Source organism: Castor canadensis, chromosome 4, assembly GCF_047511655.1.
Source record: "Castor canadensis chromosome 4, mCasCan1.hap1v2, whole genome shotgun sequence".
NCBI lineage: Eukaryota > Metazoa > Chordata > Mammalia > Rodentia > Castoridae > Castor > Castor canadensis.
The window spans coordinates 44631762-44656211 of NC_133389.1; positions in this window are offsets into that span (position 1 = coordinate 44631762).

Consider the following 24450-nt stretch of genomic DNA (forward strand, 5'->3'; position numbering starts at 1 on the left):
GTCACACTAAGAGGAGGCTATGCACGGGAGGGATAGGGCAAGGGAAAGAGTCCAAAAACTTAAATGTGGTTGATGTGCTCACTGCATAGCAATGAATATAGTAATCTTAAACTGGCCCAGGCCACTATAGGAAGGTCCATTACTCCTAGGGAGTAGTAAAGAGTACTGGTTCAGATGAACCTTTTGGGTAATAATGCATATATACATGGAAACAACATAAGGAATCTCTCTTTATAGCTTTCTTTTTCTCAAACTGGCAAAAATGTCATGTTTTTCTTATTATGTTTTATGTTTTTTTTCCTACAAAATCAGAGATCAGGAAGACAGAGCAGGTTCTGCTCAGAGGGAGGCAGTAGGGACTTGGGACTGCAGGGAGGGAGCAAGTGCTGGGGAAAGGGGTAGGGTGATAAATATGGTACAAATATTTATACACATGTAAGTAAATGCAAAAATGATAACTTTTGAAGCTGTTCCAGGAATCAGGGGCAGGAGGATGATAGAGATTAGTGGAGGGGGTGAATTCAACTATGATATATTTGGTACATTGAAAGAACTTTTAAAATACTCCAGTGTACCTGCACCCAGCACAACATAATAATAATAATAATAATAATAAAAACACCTGAACAAAATGCACTGGAGTCATGGATGAAGCAGTAAAGTGCTTTTGCAAGAGCAAAGCCCTGCCTTCAAACCCCAGTCTAGCAAACAGGATTTATTTAACTTTTAAGAATAATTAAATTAGTCAATCACAATTATGGATTTTACCAAACAAATCAATTTTAAAGGTCTATAGATTTTCTGCATATGATTTGTTTTTAAATTTTCAATTTAGAATAGACAGAAGAATAAAGTATTTCAGGCATGGTTTTAAAAAAAATGTCTACAGCTGCCTATTAGATATTTGACTCTAGTTAAAATATATGAAGTTTTCTATAAATTTCTCAAAATACTTGGGTAGAATGAAACAAAATTTGCACAATTATATGTATTTTTATCTGTGACTGTAAGTTGTACAACTAGGAATGGATTGATTTACATTTTATATAATCTTTGGTTATGTAAATAACATATAGAAATTTAGTGAAATGGATTTACAATTTTGTTTTGCAAATGGAATAAAATTTCCATTTTTATAACTGACCCTGTAAGTAGCAAAATGTGTTATGAATGTTCAAAAGGTCAAAAAAGAAATATAAGATGTCCTTCATAAAAACAAGATGGCTAACATAGCAGATGCTATTTCTAGAAAAATTTGTTGCTGTGAAAAATTAAAGGCATACAATTATTTTTACAAATGTACATACAGTCTTACATGCATGGTAAAATCTTCAAATACACTGGTTAACATAAAATAGTTAAAATAGTTATAATAAATTATTCAAATAATGTTTTACATTTGTTGTTAAGTAGTATTATTGATATTTTTATTGATTCTAATATTTTAAAACACATAGAGAAATGATTTATATACAGAAAAATATTATGACATATAATTATAAAACTCATCTGTGTTCAGTGAGTTTAAATTCTACTTGTTCTTTAGAGGTAGGGCAAATGGCCAAAAAATAATTTTCACTATGTAGAAATATCTAAGAAAATCATAATTCTGCTAAGGTGGAAGACTTTGGAGAGCTATTGACTCCGTTTCCCTAAAACAAACTTAGATAAATTTTGGAAAAAAAGAATATACGTACATTCATCTAACATTTGTTACAGTAGTTTAGAATAAAGGAGACTGAAATGATAGAGTAAATAAAAGGAACCATTTGTAATTTTCTTGCTTGTTTTCACCAATTACTAATAATCTGAATCTGCATCCTTCCAATACTCAGTTCTCAGGGACTATGAAGGCAGAAGCAAAACCCTACTGGGGTAATGATACCTTCCTGTATAAATTTCTCCACATGCTCACCAGCCACCACTTCAAACTTGGGATTTATAATTTAGGTAAAATTTAAAACTCAGTACTACCTGGTAGAGTGGCGAGTGGTGATATAGGTTTGAACTCTGTTCTGAGGCTCACCTGTCCCCAGTTATTGAACTAAGTAAGTGATATAACTAAGATATTCAAAATTGAACATTCTCAGAACTTGAATGTGCAGGAGCTCAAGGATCCCAAACACATGAATCCAAGGAATACAATCACTATTAAAAAATAATTGCCCAAAACTGAAAAAAATATGTAGTGAAAAGGAGATTGTTAGAAGAAATAGAGCCAACATTGAAAATATGTTTAATATTAAGGTCCTTAATCCATGTTGAGCTGATACTTGTGTATGGTTCTAGTTTCAGTTTTCTTCATGCACATACCCAGTTTTTTCAGCAACATTTGTTGAAGAGGGTGTCTTGTCTCCATCATATGTTTTTGGTGCCTTTGTCAAAAGCCAGAAAGGCGTAGATGCATGGATTCACATCTGGGTCTTCTATTCTTTTCCAGTGGTTTTCATACCTGTGTTTTTGTTTTCGTTTTATCAGTACCATGCTATTTTTATTATTATGGCTCTGTAGTGTAGTTTGAATTTGGGTATTGTGATACCTCCAACATTGCTCTTTATCACCTTGGCTATTCTTAGTCTTTGTTGCTCCCAAATGAACTTTAGGGTTGATGTTTCAATCTTTGTGAAGGATTTCATTGGAATTTTGATGGGAATTGCATTGAGCATGTAGATTGCTTTTGGTAATATAGCCATTTTCACAATACCAAATCTATAAAACTTTGAGCATGGGAGATCTTTGTATCTTCTGTAGTCTTTTTGAATTTCTTTCTTCAATGAAGTGTTTTACAGTTTTCCTTACAAAAGTTATTCACATCCTCTGTTAAGGTTATTCCTAGATATTTTATTTTTTGAGGCTATTATAATTGGAATTATTTCCCTACATTATTTCTTAGTCTATTCATTGTTGGTGTTTAGAAAGGCTACTGATTTTTGTAAATTGATTTTGTATCCTACTACTTTGCTGAAGCTCTTTATGGTGTCTAAGAGTTTTTTGGTGGATAATTTTGGGTTTTTTAGGTATAAGATCATGTCATCTCAAATAGGGATAACATGACTACTTTCTTTTTGATTTCTATCCCTTTTATTTCTTCTTCCTGTCTTATTGTTCTGGCTAGGAATTCCAAGACTATGTTGAATAAGAGTGGAGAGAGAGGACACCCTTGTCTCATTCCTGACTTTAGAGAAAATGGTTTCAGTTTTTGCCCATTTACTATGACGTTGGCTACAGTTTGTAATATGTTATCTTTATTATGTTGTGGTACATTCCTTCTATTCCAAGTTTCATCAGAGTTTTTATCATAAAACGATGTTGAATTTTGTTAAAGAGTTTTCTGCATCTATTGAGAAGATCATGTGGTATTTGTCTATGCTTCTGTTAATACATATGCTGTATCACATTAAGTAATTTGTTTATGTTGAACCATCCCTGCATCCCTGGGATGAAACCAACTTGATCATGGCATATGATCTTATTATTATGTTTACAAATATTTTATTGAGGATTTTTGCATCTGTGTTCTTTAAAGAGATTGACCTATAATTCTTTTTTTTTTCAGTTGGGTCCTTGTCTAGTTTTGGGATGAGTGTAATACTGGCTTTGTAAACTTTGAAGATAGTGCAGGAAAAAGCAGTAAATACAATGGAATTAATAGGGATAGGCAATGACTTCATAAATAAGCATAAATAACTCAGCAACTAAGAGAAAGTATTGACAAATGGGACTACATTAAATTAAAATCTTCTTTACAACAGAAGAAATGGTTTCTACAATGAAGAGTCTGCACACAGAGTGGGAGAAAATCTTTGCCAGCTATACAGCTAACAAAGGATTAATAACCACAATATACATAGGGAGCACAAAATCTAAATTCCCAAAAAATCAACTATCCAATGAAGAAATAGGCAAATGAATTGAACACAGACATTTCAAAGGAAGAAGTACAAATGTTTAAAAACAAACATGAAAAAATGCTCAATATCCCTGGCCATAAATGAAATGCAAATCAAAAACATATTAAGATTTCACCTCAGTCCTGTTAGAATGGCTACCTTCAAGAACACAAACAACATCAAATGTGGTGAGGATCTGAGGAAAAAGGAACCCTCATGTGCTACTGGTGGGATTGTAAATTAGCACAACTACTAAGGAAAACTGTATGCAGTGCCTCTAAAAACTAAAAATAGAGCTGTCATATGATCCAACAGTTCCTCTTTTAAGGATATACCCAAAGGAATGTATGTCAGGTTACAATAAAGGTACCTAAACACCCATATTTACTGCAAAATTACTCACCATTATTCACCATAGCTAAGTTATGGAAACAGTAAAGATGTCCCATAATTGATGAATGGATTAAGAAAATGTGCTACTCATATACAATGAAAATTTATTCAGCCATAAAGAATGAAATTTTGTCATTTGCGGGTGAATGCATGGAGCTGGAGAATATCATCTTAAGTGAATTTATCCAGGTTCAGAAAGCCAAAATCTTCATGTTTTCTCTCATATGTGAAATATAGACCTAAACCAAATACAACAATATTATGAAGAACATACTATTAAAAAGGGAAATATACCAAAGGAAATAACAATTATCAACCTATATGCACCCAACATCAATGCACCCAGTTTCATCAAACATACTCTGAAGGACCTAAAAACACATATAGACTCCAACACAGTGGTAATGGGAGACCATAATACCCCCCCATCACCAATAGATAGGTCATCCAAACAAAAAATTCAATAAAAAAATCCTAGAAATAAATCACACCATAGATCAAATGGATCTAGCTCATGTCTACAGAATATTTCATCCAACTTCTGCACAATATACATCTTCTCAGCAGCCCATGGAACTTTCTCCAAAATTGATCATATCTTAGGGCACAAAGCCAGCCTCAGCAAATATAAGAAAATAGAAATAATCCCCTGCATTCTATCTGACCACAATGCATTAAAACTAGAAATCAATAACAAAAACAGCAGTACGAAACATGCAAACAGTTGGAAGGTGAACAGCACATTACTCATTGATCAATGGGTCATCCATGAAATATAAAAGGAAATTAAAAGGTTCCTGGAAGTTAATGAAAATTAAAACACAACCTACCAGAACCTATGGGACACAACAAAGGCAGTCTTAAGAGGAAAGTTTGTAGCCATGAGTGCACATATTAAAAGGACAGAAAGACCTCAAATCAATCTACAGCTCAAACTCCTAGAAAAACAAGAAAAAGCAAAACTCAAAACAAGCAGAAGGAGAGAAATAATAAAAATAAAGGCTGAAATCAATGAAATAGAAACAAACAAACAAAAAAAACATACAAAGAATCAATGAAACAAAAAGGTGGTTCTTTTAAAAAAATAAGATTGACATACCCCTGGCAAACCTGACTAAAAAGAAGAGAGAAAAAACCCAAATCAATAGAATCAGAAATGCAAAAAGGGAGATACCAACAAACACCTTGGAAATCCTGGAAATCATCAGAGATTATTTTGAGAGCTTATACTCTATTAAATTTCAAAAAAATTGAAGAAATGAACAGATTTCTAGAAGCTTATGGCCATCCAAAACTGAACCAAGAGAATATTAATCACCTGAATAGATCTATAACACAAAATGAAATTGAAGCAGCAATCAAGTCTCCCAAAAAAAGAAAAGTCCAGGACCTGATGGATTCAGTGCTGCATTCTACCAGATGTTTAAAGAAGAACTAATAACAACCCTCCTCAAACTGTTCCATGAAATAGAAAGGGAAGGAACACTGCCTAACTCATTTTATGAAGGCAGTATTACACTCATCCAAAACGAGACAAAGACACCTCCAAAAAGGAGAGCTACAGGCCAATTTCCTTAAAGAATATCAATGCAAAAATCTTCAATAAAATAATGCAAACCTAATCCAACAACACATCAGAAAGATCATACACTATAACCAAGTTGGCTTCATCCCAGGAATGCAGGGGTGGTTCAACAATACACAAATCTATAAATGTAATACAGCACATCAATAGAAGCAAAGACAAAAAGCACTTGATCATTTCAATAGGTGAAGGAAACAAGACAAGATCTAACACCACTTCATGATAAAAGCTCTAAGAAAACTAGGAATAGAAGGAATGTACCTCAACATTGTAAAGGCTATATATGACAAACCTTCAGCCAACATCATACTTAACGGTGAAAAACTGAAACCATTTGCCCTAAAGTCATGAATGGAACAAGGGTGCCCAATATACCTACTCTTATTCAACATAGTACTAGAATTCCTAACCAGAGCAATTAGGCAAGAAGAGGAAATAAAAGGAATACAAATAGGTAAAGAAACAGTCAAAATATCCTTATTTGCAGACAATATGATCTTATACCTTTATTAAAAACCCAAAAAACTCTACCCAAAATCTCCTAGACACCTTAAACAGGAATAGTAAGGTGACAGGATACAAAATCAACTTTCAAGAATCATTAGCTTTCTATACACCAACAATGAACAAACTGAGAAGAAATATATGGAAACAATTCCATTTACAATAGCCTCAAAAAAAAATCAAATACCTAGGAGTAAACTTAACAATGAATATGAAAGACCTCTACAAGGAGAATTAACAAACTCCTGAAGAAACACATCAAAGAACACTACAAAAGGTGAAGAGATCTCCCATGCTCATGGATTGGTAGAATCAACATAATAAAAATTGCTATATTACCAAAAGCAATTTACATATTTAATGCAATCCTCATCAAAATCCCAATGACAGAGATTGAAAAATCTACCCTAAAGTTCATTTGGAAACACAAGACACAGCAAATAGCCAAGGCAATACTCAGCAAAAAGAGCAATGCTGTAGTTATCATAAGCCCCAACTTCAAACTATATTACAAAGCAATAGCAATAAAAACAGCATGGTACTGGCACAAAAACAGACATGAAGACCAGTGGAACAGAATAGAGGAGCTGGATATGAATCCTCACAGCTATGCCCACCTTATTTCTGACAAAGGCACCAAAAATATATGATGGAGAAAAGATAGCTTCTTCAAAAGATGTTGCTAGGAAAAGTGGTTAGTGGTCTGCAAAAAACGTTAACTAGATACATGTTTTTTACCCTGTACTAGTATCAACTCAAAATGGATCAAAGACCTTAGTATAGACCCAAAAATCTGAAGTTAGTACAAGAAAGAGCAAGGAATACTCTGGCAGAAATAGTTATAGGCAAGGAATTCCTCAATAAAACCCCAGCAGCTCAGCAACTTAGAAAAAGGGTGAGCAAATAGGAATTCATAAAATTAAAAAGCTCTGCACAACAAAAGAAATGGTCTCTAAACTGAAGAGACCACCCACAGAGTGGGAGAAAACATTTGCCAGCTACACATCAGACAAAGGACTGATAACCAGAAAATACAGGGAACTTAAGAAACTAAACTCTTCCAAAATCAATGAACCAATCAAGAAATGGGCAACTGAACTAAACAGAACTTTTTGAAAAGAAGAAATTCAAATAGCCAAAAAACACATGAAAAAATATTCACCATCTCTAGCCATATAGAAAATGTAAATCAAAACTGCACTAACATTCCACCTCACCCCTGTTAGAGCATCTATCATCAAAAACACCACCAACAACAGGTGTTTGCGAGGATGTGGGGAAAAAGGACCCCTCATACACTGCTGGTAGGAATGCAAGCTGTTGCAACCTCTCTGGAAAAAAAATTTGGAGGCTTCTTAAACATCAAAACATAGACCTTCCATATGATCCAGCAATCCCACTCCTGAGGATATACCCAAAGGAATGCATCTCAGGTTTCTTCAGAGGCACCTGTACACCCATGTTTATTGCAATGCTATTCACAATAGCCAAGTTATGGAAACAGCCAAGATGCCCCACCACTGACAAATGGATCAAGAAAATGTGGTATTTATACACAATGGAGTTTTACTCAGTCATGAAGAAGAATGAAATTTTATCATTTGCAGGTAAATGGATGGAACTGGAGAACATCATTCTGATCGAGGTCAGCCAGGCTCAGAAGACCAAAAAATCATATGTTCTCCCTCATATGTGGACTTTAGATCTAGGGCAAATGCAGCAATGTGGTTGGACTTGGATCACATGACAAGGGGAGAGCACATACGGGAGATACGGGAATAGGTAGAAAATCTCTGGAGTTTGATGTCCCCACTCCAGGGGAACTAATACAGAAACCTTAACATGAGAAGGGGATCAGGAACCAGTGTAAAGATCAGTTAGAGATGAATCAACTTGGGTTGTAACACATGTGTACATGAAAGCAATGCTAGAAATCTTTCTGTATAGCTATCCTTAACACAACTAGCAAAAACGCTTTGTCTTCCTTATTATGCTATGTCTTCTCTGCAACAAAGTTAGAGGTAAGGGCAGAACAGGTTCTGCCTGGAAGCGAAGAGGAGAGGGGATAGATTTGGAGGGAGGCAAGGGGGAGAAATGACCCAAACAATGTATGCACATGTGAATAAATGAATAATAAAAAAATCAACAAAAAATGAAAAAAAAATGGAAAATTAAAAGTAAATAAATAAATAAAATCAACTTCATTATCACCACTTAGAAAACCTTTCCCAATGCTCAGTTAGTTGATGAGGTATTATAGCACATAACAAATATTGTTAATCTCAAGATAGTCCTACATGATGTCACTTCAAATTAAAAAAAGAAATGATAAAAAGTAAAACAAAACCTAATTTCCTATTTGCAAAATTTGAGTTAATATATATAAGTTTATGAGAATTTTGACAACCATCTTTGATGATGATAAAGATGATGATGATTGCATTATTTATGTAGATAATATGCATAAACACATAGCAATATTTCTACTCTCCTGCTCTGAATTGTTGGCAAGGACTGGAAAGTTTTCCACTGCATAAGACCATTAGTATCATTTGATTCTAAGTACTTTTTTGCTTAGTTTACCAAATACTTAGTTGGTATCAAAATTTTGCACCTTAGCAGTGTGCCCCATCCTCTTTCTGAGTGTAAATGACAGTTTTTCCACTGGATATATTATGCTTTTTAGATCTGCTGAAAATACAGAACTTCAATGTAAAACCAAGGAATTTTTGGCAGTATACGGAGTATGTCTGTCTGGTGTTGCTTGTCAAATGAATTACCTACAACTCAGACATTAACTCCATTTCCATACTGGGGATGCACTTATATAATGGCATTCTAGGCATATGTTTACTTTTGTGGTAGATTTAATGCCCCATTTTAAATTTTTACTTAAAAATACAAGTTTGTAAACTATCTTTATAATGTAATTTTCTTCCTCAGATTTGAGGAATGCTCAATCAAATAAAAATGCCATACCTTAAACATCAATGATGTTGTCTGAAAGTATATCCCTGATTTCCATTTGTGAAGTAATCTATTTAAAAGAAGTGTCTATCTGTAAAAAACATTATTGATTTTTATCAAATTAAACTTCAACTCTTAAAAATGAGGCTAAGAACATTTTAATAAATGTAACCAAAGGAAAATTTTAGCTCTTCTCTTAATTACAAGTGATCCATTGAGACAGGGGATCTATGGATCTATGTCTCGTATATCTTCAGCACCTCTCTGAGACTGTCCACATTAAGTGTTCCATAATTACTATTGAATAACTTTCCCAAATGCTACACATAACTTCTAAATACCAGGAGAACTTTCTTTGTGTATTAGCTCAATCTTGGGTATAGTAACAAAATGTATTAAACTACCCAAGTGGTCATTTAAGGAATAAGAATAAGGTTAAAAAATCCAAGGTTTTGAGTAACGCTGAAGAATTTTATTTTTCCAAAGTGGAAACACACGAATATTGGGAGTTGAGTGACATTTGGCACAACATGATGAAGTACTGACATACTGAAATATATTCCCCTTGAGAAATTTAATGATGGAGATTCTCTTACTTTAGAGATTAACAAAAACAAAAGTATTATATTGAATTAGAGTGACTGATTTGACCCATGGTTAATGGCCCCATACACAACAGTTAGGAATACTGTTCTCTACTTACTTCATTGAAGAGATGCAGCAACTCTTTCAGAATTTGTGTATTTATATGTAATTTTTATTTTGTGACTATTCCATTCATACATTAATATGTTTAATAATATGATCTATTCACATTATTTTATTGGCTGCATAATTGTACATATTTAGGGTGAACCACATGGAGTTGTATATGGGTGACCATTTTTGAAATACATAAATGGAAATTTCAAAGTTTTCACTGTCACTTTGTTTATAAATTAAAAAGATTACTTTTAGTCTTTTGAGTATAATTTTGAGTTCATGACAACCAACCCATTATGAAATATAAATTTATCAAATTTTCACCTTCTATAATTAAGGAAATCATTTATACTTCATGGTTATTCATTTTGCATGACTGTCTGTCAGTTTGACAAAGTGGTAGTAATTCTTATTTAGTTTTCTTAAATGAAAAGGGATCTCAGGTTGTTCTATAAACTAATGACCTCACAATTGTAATAATACTATTTCAACAACTACTGTGATGATGTATTTTAATTTTTTAGTAGAAATCATTGTCTACAGAAAAATAGCAGACAGCTGCTCTTTCTTTTTGTTTTGCTGAATGCAATGGTAATGCCCTTTATCCACTGCCTATGTAGGTCACCTTTGAGTTAAACACTAACATTTATGAGGCTCTGGGTACCAGATCCTACAAATCCCCTGGCTCCACCTCCAACAACCTGCAATGCATTTCAGAGTTTATTCTTGGGGAGAAGTGCTTGTTTTTTTCCTTTTGAACTTTCATGTAATGTGCTATGGGTAATGAGTGTAGTTTTCTTCTCATTTCACAGTGTATGTCTAAGTAATTCTCACCAGGAGAGCTTCAGAATTTTGCTGTAAGCTAAATGCATGTTTTTCTAAATAGCAGCTTTGGCCTTTGAATCATGAAATGATTCTTTTAATGGAGAAATTCCTGACGAGTTTAAAGTTGGAGAATTTACTAAATAGTTCTCAAAGCAAAATACAATATATATTAGTTTATATATGAATACATTATACATTTAATATCATTATCATTTCATCAAAGTGATTTATATATATCTGTGTTAATTACACCAATTTTACATTTGAAAAGTACCATATTTCATTTCATTACTACTACCTCTACAACTGCCATATTAAGAAATCCTCAATAAAATAGGTAAAATTTAAATTAGTAAATTCACACAGTAGATTTCTTAAAAACTGAATAACAGATTCTCAAACATTTACTTTATTAACCATATATTAATGAACAAAAATAGACTGGCAGGTCCTATTGATATAATATGAAAACAAATTTATTCCTTACCTCTCAGTTCTTAAAATATACTTTAAAAGGCAGATAAATGTACAAAATACCCAGATCCAAGAAATAAGAGTGATCATAGAAGCACAAAAATCTATTTGAATACAGGAGAGGGAAATAATGTGAAACAGAGGTATCATTACAAATGACTTACTTGAACACTACCTATTGAAAATAAAATCCTCTGTGATTCATATTTTTGTGAATTGATAAATATATTTTATATTTGCTCATCCTTAGAAAATATTTGTATAACTCCTAAAATGTAAATTCCAGAGAATTGTAAGAGAGAAATATCAGAGTATACATGAGACTTCTGCTATATAATAAATGTGAAATAGCTGTCAAATATTAGAAACAGTTTTAAATGGAAATGCTACTATATCACCAATCAGAAAATTGGCAGGGTGAGATAGCTTATAGCTACAATACCAGCTACTCAGAAATCAGAGATTCAGAGGACCATGATTCAAGTGCTGTCTGGGCAAAAGTTTAGTGAGACCCCCCCCATCTCAACAAACAAGTTGGGCATGATGAGCTATATCTGAAATCCCAGCTATGTGGGAGGCATAGGTAGGAAGATCACATTTGGAGGTCACCTCAGGCAAAAAGCATGAGACCTGCATTCAAACCCCTGTGCCTACAAATAAGAAAGAGAAGGAGAAGGGGGAGGTGGAGGAAGGGAGAGAGGGAGGGAAGAAAGGAAGGAAGGAAGGAAGGAAGGAAGGAAGGAAGGAAGGAAGGAAGGAAGGAAGGAAGGAAGGAAGGAAGGAAAGAAGGAAAGAAGGAAGGGAAGAAGGAAGTGATGTGCATCAACAATAAAATACCCTGGTGCTTTCATTATTTCAAAAATAAAATGTGCACTGCTCTCTTGGCATTCAACAGCCAGCATATTCATATGTGTTCACATAATATTTTAAAATTTTTATAAATGATGATGAGAAAAATAGTATTAAACATGATGACAGTATATTTATTGTTTAATGTAAAATTATGTATCAAACAAACATAAGTTGAAATGTTGTAATCCAATACCTTCCTACCTGTAGCACAAGATATATATCCTCAGATGTTTAGTAAATATTGATTCTGAAGCTGTTGTTATCAAGGAAAAACACAAATATTATCCTTGTCCTTCAGGGGAACTGTGTGGAACAATGTTTCATATAGGTTCAATTCTGTGGTTTCATATGTTTTCTGCCCAAGCTGTGAATCAAAGCAGCCTTCTTCAGATTTCTATGCATTTCTGCTGGTTAGTGAATAAGTCTTGCATTCCACCTTCTCAGTTATACCATTACTTCTACCATTGCTTATGAGTGCCAGGTTTCATGTGGAAAGGTGTAGAGGTTAAACACAGTAGAGTTTTTATCCCAGTGGGTTCATGAATCCAGTAGGGAGTTTTTGACCATTAGTTACAAAAAATGTTAAGAGAAAAGAGGGGAGAGGGAGGGGCTGGAGTAGGTGGTAAGGGAGGGGGTGGGGGCAGGGGGGAGAAATGACCCAAGCCTTGTATGCACATATGAATAATAAAAAAAAAGTGAAAAGAAAAGGTAAAAGAGTAGTTAAATTACATGGATTTGACACTAAACAGATGGGCTAGGGAAAGAGTGAATAGAAAAGTAGAAAATATCCCAGGTCTAGGGAAAAGTGAGGTCATTAGTCAGAATGATTTTCCTCATATTCTAAGTATATTTCATAGTGTGAAATGAGGTCTGCAGTTTGGAATGGGTGAAAAAGACAGATACAGAATATGGGACACAACATGGGGACATCCTTACACTAGCAGTTCAATATTGGATTTGTCACCTTCATGTCAATGAAGATCTTAGAATCCTTAGGAGCCTGTTCTAGGGACTGGATACTTTTACCTAAGGAAGAGTGACATTTGCATTAGTTACTTCTTAGGTTGCTGAAAAACTTAAGAAATACCTTTACGAATACTTTTTATCTGCCATAAATTCTTTTTACAAGTATTTGAGCTATATGAATAACATTATTTAAATATTGGAAATACTGTAGCTTTGAATTTTTAAATTGCATTTCATATTTTATATATATGCTTAATTTCATTTGAGGTCTAAATTCAAAAACCATTTGGAGGCAGTGTAAAAAGAGACTAGTATAAAGCAATGAGTGTGGAAGGAGGCTTTGGAACTGAAGACATTGGGATACTTTTTAAAAAACATTTTGTTGACCCAATAAGAACAGATCTATTGACTCAGTTAAATTTATGAGTCCTAAAAAATTCTATATTGTCATTGTTAAGTCACATGATTAAACTGGGAAACTTCACTACCTAAATAACCTTGCTTTCAAAATTAAAGTTGAAATTTACATGTTTGGTGAACTATTGGCTCACTTTGTGATAAAAACACAGCAATCTAGTATTCCATATGTCTCATTCAGTAATCAGTCTTCCACTTAATGTGATAAACATTTCTTCACTTTATTACTGCCATTTTTCAGTATATGAAATCTCACCATTTCTTGTCTCCTTTGCAACTGTGAGTTTGGTCCAATGGGTAGGACTTGGCTCTTGCACCTGTTAGCTGAGAATTAGAGTATAAAACTACCTCATAGTCCAGATTTGTACCAATTTAACTTTATGACACAGTGCTACTTAGTAATCAAACTAAGTTTGTCTATATTTGGTTTCATATTCAGTTTTCAATACCATTCTGCAAAATGACCAATGCATACCAGAGCTGCATTATTTTAAAGCTGTTTTTCTTTATTAATTCCTACTTGTATCCAGGATAAGATCTACTACTTGGGATTGGTTCAAAACTTTCCCAATATGCTTCTCTTAAGACATAGACTAGTTTTTTATTCTTTTATTACATATGGATCTTATTCTTATTGTTTTGCTGGTTGCTTTCCATCTCTTTATGTGCATACATATACATGCATATATGTATATATTTATATGTTTATATATAATTTATACATAATGATAATGGAAATACAAAGAAGATACAGTATGGGAAATATAAACTAAATTCAACAGCACATAGGTTATTGATAACCTAAGTGAAAATAGTTTCAGTCACATACCAGAGTATAGTGGGCCAGATATCAACAAATGCTTCCTTTCAGTCTCTTTGACAATACCATAGAAGTAAGTTTACAATAATACAATTCTAGTCTTCATGTCTTCTCTATGTAAAATACTTAATAGCTTCTAATTTCTGTCAGGATGAGATACAGTCAATTTTTAAGATTTTTGTAAAAATTAATAAATGTGTTCACATGGCTTTGCATTTCATATAACATATGGTCTACCTGCTCTGACGATGCTCAGGAAAAGAAGAAAATAGTCTATGGTGAAAATTTAATAAGAAAGCTCATTCTCACCTTAATCATTTTTGGAACATATTATTCACTTTACTGGTTCAATTCAAAGATAAGGGATGTCTTTTCATTTATTTGTGTCTTATTTAATCAGGAATTTGTGATTTTCTTTCACAAAATCAGAGAACAGGAAGGCAGAACAGGTCCTGGGATTGGTATCAGTGGGAAGGGGGAGAATGTGGAGAAGGCATGTGGGAGGCTGAATATGGTGCAAACACTGTGTACACATGTATGTAAATGGAAAAATGAGACCTGTTGAAACTGCTCCAGGAATGGGGGATGGGGAACTAAAGGAGAATGATGGAGAGGATAAATTCAACTACCATATATTTGACATATTGACAGAATTTTTTTAAAACTCCACAATGTGCCCCCATGGGGGCACACTGCATTTCTTGGGGAATTGGCACTTTTTATAAAAAGAAAAGAAAAAAACAAAAAATGAAGTTATATTTTCAAAAATAAATAAACTTTAGCTATATTTAGTTCTCTATTTGTCCTAGGCTCTTACTGATAGCTATATGAACCAATGTGTGAACACTTGGTTCTCATCACCATTAAGTATTGAAAGCAGGAAGTGGGTTTTTGATATTTTTTCATTCAAGAAATATTAACTTGAAGCCCTACCAAATGCCAGAGACTGTCTAGGCACCAAAGATATAACTAACAATTATTGATGAGTGCTATTAGGAAAAATAAAGTATGAACAAAGTAATTGCCATGTTTCAATGTAAGATTGTGTTTGGGATTGCATGTTTAAACAGTCAGGAAATGTCTTACAGAAAAAATGTCAGTTTTTCAAAGACTTGAAAAGAAAGAAAGAAAGGCAGAGCAGCAATACCATTACCCATCATGGAGTACAAATCAAAACGAAAATGAGGCAGATGGAGAGCCTCACACATTTGCAATCCAGCTCCTTGGGAGACTGAGACAAGGGGCATAGTGGTTCAATGCCAGCCCAGGCAAAAAGTTAGCAAGACCTCTTTTCAATCAATAAGCTTGATGTGTTGGTATATTCCTGTGATCTCCACTCTGTGGGAGGCATAGACAGAAGGCTCATGGTTCTTGATCAGCTCTGGGCAAAAAGAAGAGATCCTATTTAAAAAACAACTAAAGCCAAAAAAAAAAAAAAAAGAAAAAGAAAGAAAGAAAAGTGATAGAGGCAGGACTGAAGGGGCAAGAACACTTGCACAGCAAGCACAAGACCTTGAACCTCAGTAAGACAAAAGAAAAAAAAAACTTTCAAAAGAGATGCCATCTTACCCCAGTTAGAATGGCTTTTATCAAAAACTAGAAAGCATACAAACAAACAGGATAAGTAAATGCTACAAAGATGCAGTGTAAAAGGAACTCTTATACACTGTTAATAAGAAGGCATGCAAATTAATACAGTTACTGTAGAAAATAGTGTGGAGGGTATACAATAATCTAAAACTACCATATGATCCAGCTATCTCCCTCCCAAGTATATAGCCAAAGGAAATGAAGTCAGCATACCAAAGAAATATCTGCCTGCCAATGTTTATTGTGACACCATTCCAATAACTAAGATATGAATGGTATTAGAAGCCTATCAGTAGATGAATGGTTTAAAAATATGCCATATATACACAAGGGAGTATTATTCAGCTATGAAGGACTGAAGTATCAAGGTAAAAACCCCGCAAGACCTTAAAACACACTTCAAAAAATGAAGGGCAGGAAGGTAAAACAGGTCTTTTACAAGGGTGGGTATCAGTGGGAGTGGGGGTGGGCATAAACAAAGAGTGAATAAGGGTGAATATGGTGGATGTAGTTTGTATTTGTATATGAAAATAGAAAATTGAAACATATTGAAAATTTTTTTAAAGAGAGGAGGGAAGAAGAGAGAAATAGGGAGAACTATGGAAGAATAAATCTAACTAAGGTATATTGTAAAGACATATGTAAATATCACAGTGGATCTCCCTTGTACAACCATTATATGGTGATAAAAGTTAAATCAAAATATCTGAGAAAGATATTGTTGCCTAGGGTATATTTTTCTTAGAGACTGTTTTGATTCGTTGTTCTGAAAAATCAAATCTTAGATATCTATTTCCAGAGGAAAAGTATTGTAGCTAAAGTATAATTCAGTATTGGGATTAAATACCTGTTTATAGAATCTGAGTTCTTTTTGTTTGTTTGTTTATTATTATTGTGCTGGGGGTACATTCTTGTATTTATAAAAGTTCTTACAATATATCAAATATATCATAGTTGAATTCACCCGCTACATCATTCTTTATTCTCCCTTATTCTCCCCTCCCCGCATTCCTTGAATAATTTCAATAGGTCTCGTGTTTTCATTTACATACATGTGTACAAAGCATTTTCACTATATCACCTTCCTACACCTTTTCCCCAATGTTTAAAACTCTTGACAAACCTAATATCTCATGAAGCATATGCATTTCAACACCAAAATTTGATGACAGATAGAACAAGTTCCTATTCTTCTTTCGCATGAATGTTCTTAAAGTATATGAAATCACATATCACAATGACTTATTCTGAAAGATTTATACTTGATTTGGTGAAGAAAATATACTCTATGAAGACAAAGTTCTTTCAATCAGAATATCCTCAAATATATGGGCTAATATTACTTTATAGATTAAAGGTAAAATGTACAAAGTAGTATCGTTAGCATTTATTTAAAATTTCTATTATGGTTTTAAATATAGAAAATTTATTATCATAATGTTTTAATGTAGTCCTACAGAATTGTGGCTATAGGTATACTCATGCATGTGTATGGTTTTATTATTCATAACTAAATAATATATTATCCGTCCTAGCATATTAAAAAGGACTTTGAACCTGAAAGAAAACAGTTTATATTTCATAAGGAATCAGAAAAGGCCATGAATAGTCAAAGCAAATCCTGAGCAAAGAGAACAAATGTAAAAACACCACAGTACCTGCTTTCAAAATATTCTACAGAGTTATTATGTAAGTCAGAATTCTCATTACTGTGACAAAATACCTGAGAAAACAACTTAAGGGAGATAGGTTTTCTTTTGGCTTATGGTTTCAGATACGGCATGTGTGGTGAAGTGGAAAGCTCATATTATGGCATCCAGGAAGCAGAGAGAGAGACAGCAGAGAAGAAGTAGAGAGAGAGCGAGAGAGAGGGAGAGAGAGAGAGAGAGAGAGAATACTTGTTCTAGTTGTTTTTCTCCTTTTCCCCCTTTCATTCCATCACAGTCCCAAAAGTATGGCATGGTGCCACCACATTCAGGGCAGGTCTTCTCCCCTTAGTTGGTCCTTTCCAGAAATTCCTTCATAGACACACCCAGAGTTGTATTTTACTAATCTCCTAGGTGCTTCTCAATCTCATCAGGTTTATAATTCAAGACTAACCATCAAATTGCACTAATCAAAAGAGCCTAATATTGATAATATCTTAGAGTCAGACACATAGTCTAATACAATAGAATAAAGAGCTAGAAATAAATTCTATGTATAAGATATGGATATATATATATACATACACACAATTTATTTTCAACAAAGATGCTAACAACACACAATCAGATAACCAGTAAAGACTATTGGAAAAAATGGAAATCCACATGAAGAAGAAGGAAATTATATCTTTGTCTTAAACAACATTCAAAAATTAACTCAAAGTGTATAAAATTCTATGCATAACTATAATATTTATAAAACTCATAGAAGAAAACACATTGGGAAAACTTCATGACATTGTCTGGGCAATGATTTTTTGAATATGACCCTAAAAGCACTGACAACAAAAGTGAAAACATGCTGGATGCTAGTGGTTCACACGTGTAATCCTAGCTGGCAGAGATCAGGAAGATAGCAGTTTGAAGCCAACCCGGGCAAATAGTTCCCAAGACCCTGATTCTAAAAACTCCATCACAAAAATGGGCTGGTGGAGTGGCTCAAGGGGTAGGCCTTGAGTTCAAACACCAGCACTTCACAAAAATAAAGGACAAATGGGGTTACATCAAATTAAAAATTTCTGCACAGCAAAGGAAACCATCAACACACTGAAGAGATAACACAAGGAATAAGAAAAAATGGTTCACAAACCATACGTCTGATAATAGGCTAGTTGTATAAAGTATATAAGTCAACTCAATAGAAAAAAAGCAATAAAGCTGATATTAAAATGTGGGAATGGGTCTAAATAGACATTTCTCCAAAGAAGACATATACGTTTGCAATAAGCATGAGAAAAATGTGCTCAATACAAATAAATATTGAAGAGAAATACAAATTTACACAGTAAGAGTTCACTTCACATTTGTTAGAATGGCCATTATGAAAAAGGATAAAAGATAAGTGTAGACCAGGATATGAGGAAAAGGGAAATCTTTTAAATGTTAATGGAAATTTAAATTAGCATAGCTAGAATTTAAATGGTCTGGAAGTCCCTCAAAAATTTACTAAGAAATTTCCTAAAAAGTAATCTGTTTTTGGGGGTGGGTAAGGCCTTAAAAAGTTAAAAAAATAGGAGTATGGTATGATCCGACAATACAAATACTGAGTATGTATTCAAAGGGAATAAAATAACTATATCAAAGAAATATCTTCATCATCATTTATTCCCATATAATTTATGATATCCAAGATATGTAGTCAACCTAAATATCCAACAATGGAATAAATTAGCAAAGAAAATGTAGGATATATACACAATATATTATTCATCCCTAAAAATAAAAAAGGAAATCCTTTCATTGCCAATGACATAGATAAACATGGAGCATATTATCATAACTAAAGTAAGGCAAGCACAGGAAAACAAATACTACATGGTATCACTTACATGTTGACTCTAAAATAGTTGTATTCATAGAAACTGAGAGGTGACTGGTAGTACCAGGGGCTTGGTGTGATGGTTTAGGGAGATATGTTTAAAAGGACACAAAATTTCATTCAGATAGGAGAAATAAATTCAAGAGATTACATATGACATGGTAATTAAGTCAACAACATGGTTATATTTTGAAAATTATTAAGAATACATTTTAAGTGTTTGCACCACAAAATATATTGTGAGATAATACATATATAAACTAAATTGAGCGATTGTATAGTGTATGAATATTTTGTGTATTATGCATTACATGACAAATCTATATAATTAGTATATCTCAGTTGAAATACATGAAGATAAATAAATAATTCCATTAAATTAAAGAGAACAGAAACTTGAATACTTGATCCTGATTCTTGCATTTCTTCTGGATTAAACATAGGCTTATTTAGGTATGAGTTCCTGACTTTGAAAGACATATTTCATCACCTACATAAATATATAAACATATAAATTATAACATGATTCCTGATTTGATAGCTTTAATATTAAATTGTTTAATAAATTTATCAAATATTCACATATTAAACCACATTTGTTGTTTAATTAAATTAACAGTTATCTATATAGATTAACAAGCATGAATTACCTAGCCTATCGTGAAATTAATTGATTTTTTGAAGGTAAGCTTGTAAAAACTCAATTTAATGGATCTTGGAGAACCTGTCAGAAATACTGACTAAAGGCACGGTATACTTAGCATGTAATTCTGAGTTTATTCATCTCATAAACAACTGTCAAATATTGATTTTATTTCAGAGAAAATATGCTAACTCTAGGGCCATGAGCAGTTTTCTGGTATTCTTTAATGTATGCACTAAGGTTATTGGTAGACCTACTCAATTATGAATGAGTAATAGAAATAGTAATTAGCTAGAAACATGTATATTCAAGGTATTTCAATAAATATATATAGCTTTACTTTTTATATTCATATTAAATCATTTAACTTTGGTGGGTACTGGAGTTTGAACTCAGGGCCTCATCCTTGCTAGGCAGGCAATCTACCACTTAATCCATACCCCCAGGCACTTTTGCTTGCTTTTTTTTTTTGAGTTTATTTTTCAGGTAGGGTCTCACATTTTCCCAGGGACAACATCAGGCTGGGATCCTCCAACCTACACCTCCCAAGTAATTGGAATTGCAAAGTGTAAATTACCACTCCTGGCCTTAAAATCATTGTTTTTATTTACATTAAATGTCATTACAGAAAATGCTAAGACCATCTGATTTTTACTTCCTTACATGTTGTTTCCCTAATAAGAGATGTTATTAATATGAGTTAAAATGAATGTATGTACATGTACACATGCATATACACATTTTTTCTATTGCTTCAGTGATTTCACATTTAAGTGAAGCTGCATCATTGTCTCCAGACTTGGGCTATCAATAGAGATTCCTTGTGACCTGGGATATAATTATAAACTAGCAGATTAATCCATCATCCCTGCATTACTCTTTCAGTCTGTATATAATGTTTGTTTTATTCCCTTCTCTGTGACATTAGCTCAATTTCTGAAGATATGAGAAGTATTTAATATGGCTTTTCTCTTTTTTTAAAAAACACCTGCTGTGGAGAGAGAAAAGACATAATCTAAAGGATGGCAGGTGGTTATTTTGGAATTGGTTTGTTCCTAAAAGTAGGGTACATGTAACAAGAGAGCTCATTATGTTATCCATTTGGTATGTGAGCTTCTCCATATAGTGTTATTGAAAGCTGTCAATTGAAATCAGAATGTGCTCGATTTATTCTACTCCTGAATAGAGTGCATTTCCCTGAACTGATGTATAATGGATACATCCTAGCATAATTCCATCAATAAAGATAGCACAAGATGAGAAATACTTCCCTAGAGCTTTATGGATTCCCTGTGGCTCTCATATTTCGGAGTGGATAACCCATTTCTCAGAAATTTTTGGAGTACTCAGAAGATGGCAGAGTAGTAAAAAATAATTCTAAAACTTTCATTTGTGCTACCTGTGTACACTGGGTGGTTTAAAATTTTGGAAACAATGAAAGAAATCAACTTTTTTATACCACATTAAAAAGAATAGTCAAATAATAAAAATTCTCAAGACTGTTATTCCATTTATGACTGTCCTCTTATTTTTCCTTACTATCTTCTGCAATCTCTTACATATGAACAGTCTACTATTATGTAAAAAATCAGTCTAGTCTCTCAAACCAAACTAAAACATCAAATTCTAGCCTGCAAATCAAAACATGTTTATAAACCTTCCAGGTTAAAGAACTACACATTTTGAATATATTCACATATGGAAAGTTACCTCACACACCTAGTTTGAATATCCTTTCGGTTTTGTTCTTAATTTTAATGGGACTTTATATAATCACAATAATGCTGAAGGTGTAAAAAATGTATTTCTGTAATGAAAATCAAAATAATGATTATTGTTGCATGCAAAGTGATAAAGGCAATAATGAGTAATTTTGGAGGCAATTATTTCACATAATATTTTATTATACATAATTACTTAGAAGATTTTGTTGAAATATGACAAGTGCATTATCAATTTCAGTGCCGCTTTATAAACAGTATATGGAAAATAGAACCTAGGTTTTTTAGAAGTTAGAATAACATGACTTTTATTACTTTATTTTAGTCTTAAAAGTCTCTTGACAGTTCAGAAACAAACACATAGCTGAGTTTTTTATGAGCAATACCTTAATTTTAATCATTTTGAGTCTTTGTATACCTATTTAAATGAATATAAGAATATTTTTTTCTCAGTCCTCTAGATTAACATTTGAATGTGTAAGGACTATGACAGAGTTATAACCAAAAAGGAAATATTAAAATTATGTCATACAAAGACTCAGTCATGTGCTCGCTAGATGCTCTGGTAGGTTTTTGATGCTTTTCATCAACTTAAGTTCAATGTTGGGTTTCAAAGATATTTGTGTCAAATATCCTTAAATATCATCCAAAAATGTTTTACAAGCATGGAAATATCTTACATATTTTTTCTTTAGAATTTTTTGAAATGAAAATTTATATTAATCAATTTTCCAATAAGAAATCATCTTCATATTCCAAGAATAGGCTATTCGTGGTTATTCTGTCTCCAGAGTACTCAATTTGGTTTGGTATAATTATCATTAAGATTTTCCTTTTGTTTCTGAGTGTTATTACACTCAGAAATTAATTTCCTTTTCTTTTATGTTTTTGCCCTGTTCATTTTATTTATTTATTTATTTTGGTGGTACTGGGGATTGAACTCAGGGCCTCATGCATGCAAGGCTATATCCCCAGTCCTGCCCTGTTCATTTTAAATGGGTTGAAATATATTCTTAATTTTTGTATTTCCTAAAGTATTAGGTAATATAGCTATTTATTGCTTTCATATTTAATAGAAATTCCTTCAAAATTTCTCTTACCATAGTGGTTGTGAGAAGATTTTATTTTATTTATTTATTTTTATTTTTATTTTTTATGCATTTATTCACATGTGCATACAATGTTTGGGTCATTTCTCCACCCTGCCCCCTTACCCCACCCTTTCCTCCCTCCCCTTCTCACTTCCAGGCAGATCCTGTTCTGCCCTTATCTCTAATTTTGTTGAAGAAAAGACACAAGCATAATAAGGAAGACAAAGCGTTTTTGCTAGTTGAGTTAAGGATAGTTATTCAGAGAGATTCCTAACATTGCTTTTGTGTACCCATGTGTTACAACTCATGTTGATTTATCTCTAACTGATCTGTGAGAAGATTTTAAATTAAAGATTTAATTTGTGATGAGTATAGTATTTATGATCTAATGAGAAAGATTTATTTGTGGTCTTTGGTTCTGCAAAGCTGCTAAAATCCTTAGAATGCACTGAGTGGTAAGAGTGACAGGAGCATCTTCGGATCTAGTGAGATGACTCTTAGTGGCTCCCTGACAGTTTTACTATAGCCTTGGAGAACCAAGCTTTAGTAGAAGTTTGGAACTTTTAGTATCATCCTCCAACATCGGGTGAGCAAAAATGTACTAGAAAGGGAGTCAATTAGCAATGGTCAATTATTTGTTGACTTATGCCTGCATAATGAGGCCCCTATTAAAAACCTCTAAAAGATGAAGCTTAGACAGTTTCTGGGTTGCCAACACATTGACGTATGGGAGAGTGGTGCTTCCAGAGAGGGCATGAAATCTCTGATACCCTTCCCACATTCTTTTTCCTATGTATCTCTTCATTCAACTGTTTCTGTCTTGTATCCTTTATAATAAACTGGACTCTTTATCCACCCACACTCACACACACACACACACAAGAAAATTGCATAACCTTTTTTTGCTGTCTCCTAACTCCATATCCTTATCATTAAAATTAATCTATCAGTCCTTGTGAGTATATGAATGCACTGTAACTCTGGTCACTTTTAAACAATATGAAACTTAGACTGTATGTTGTACCTATATTATCATTTCTATATTATTATTATTTCTAACTTGTTCTATACAAGGCATATCTTCCTTTTTCTTCTTCAAATATAATTTTGTGCTCTTTTACTATACTTTGGACACATTTCAGTGAGGTAAGGGCATCTATGACTCATTGTTCTTTTCCTCATCAGGCAAATTCCTTATCATTGACCTCACTCCTGCTCTGATATCTACTTGGTCATAGGTCTTTTGATTCTATTTTTAAAACCATTCTTCAATATACCACACTTTCTTTGTTTTACCTGCTGCTAGTTTATTTCTCTTACTCATTTGTCAAAACTAGATTATTTTACCATCATGCTCATTTTATTTGTAGATGGGTCCTAATTGGTCTTATTTGCTCCGGTTTGTCTTCGTTTTGAAAGAACTTCTGCATATACCATGGGATTGAAAAAAAAGTCAGTAATCAAAGCTTATAATATACTTGGGCC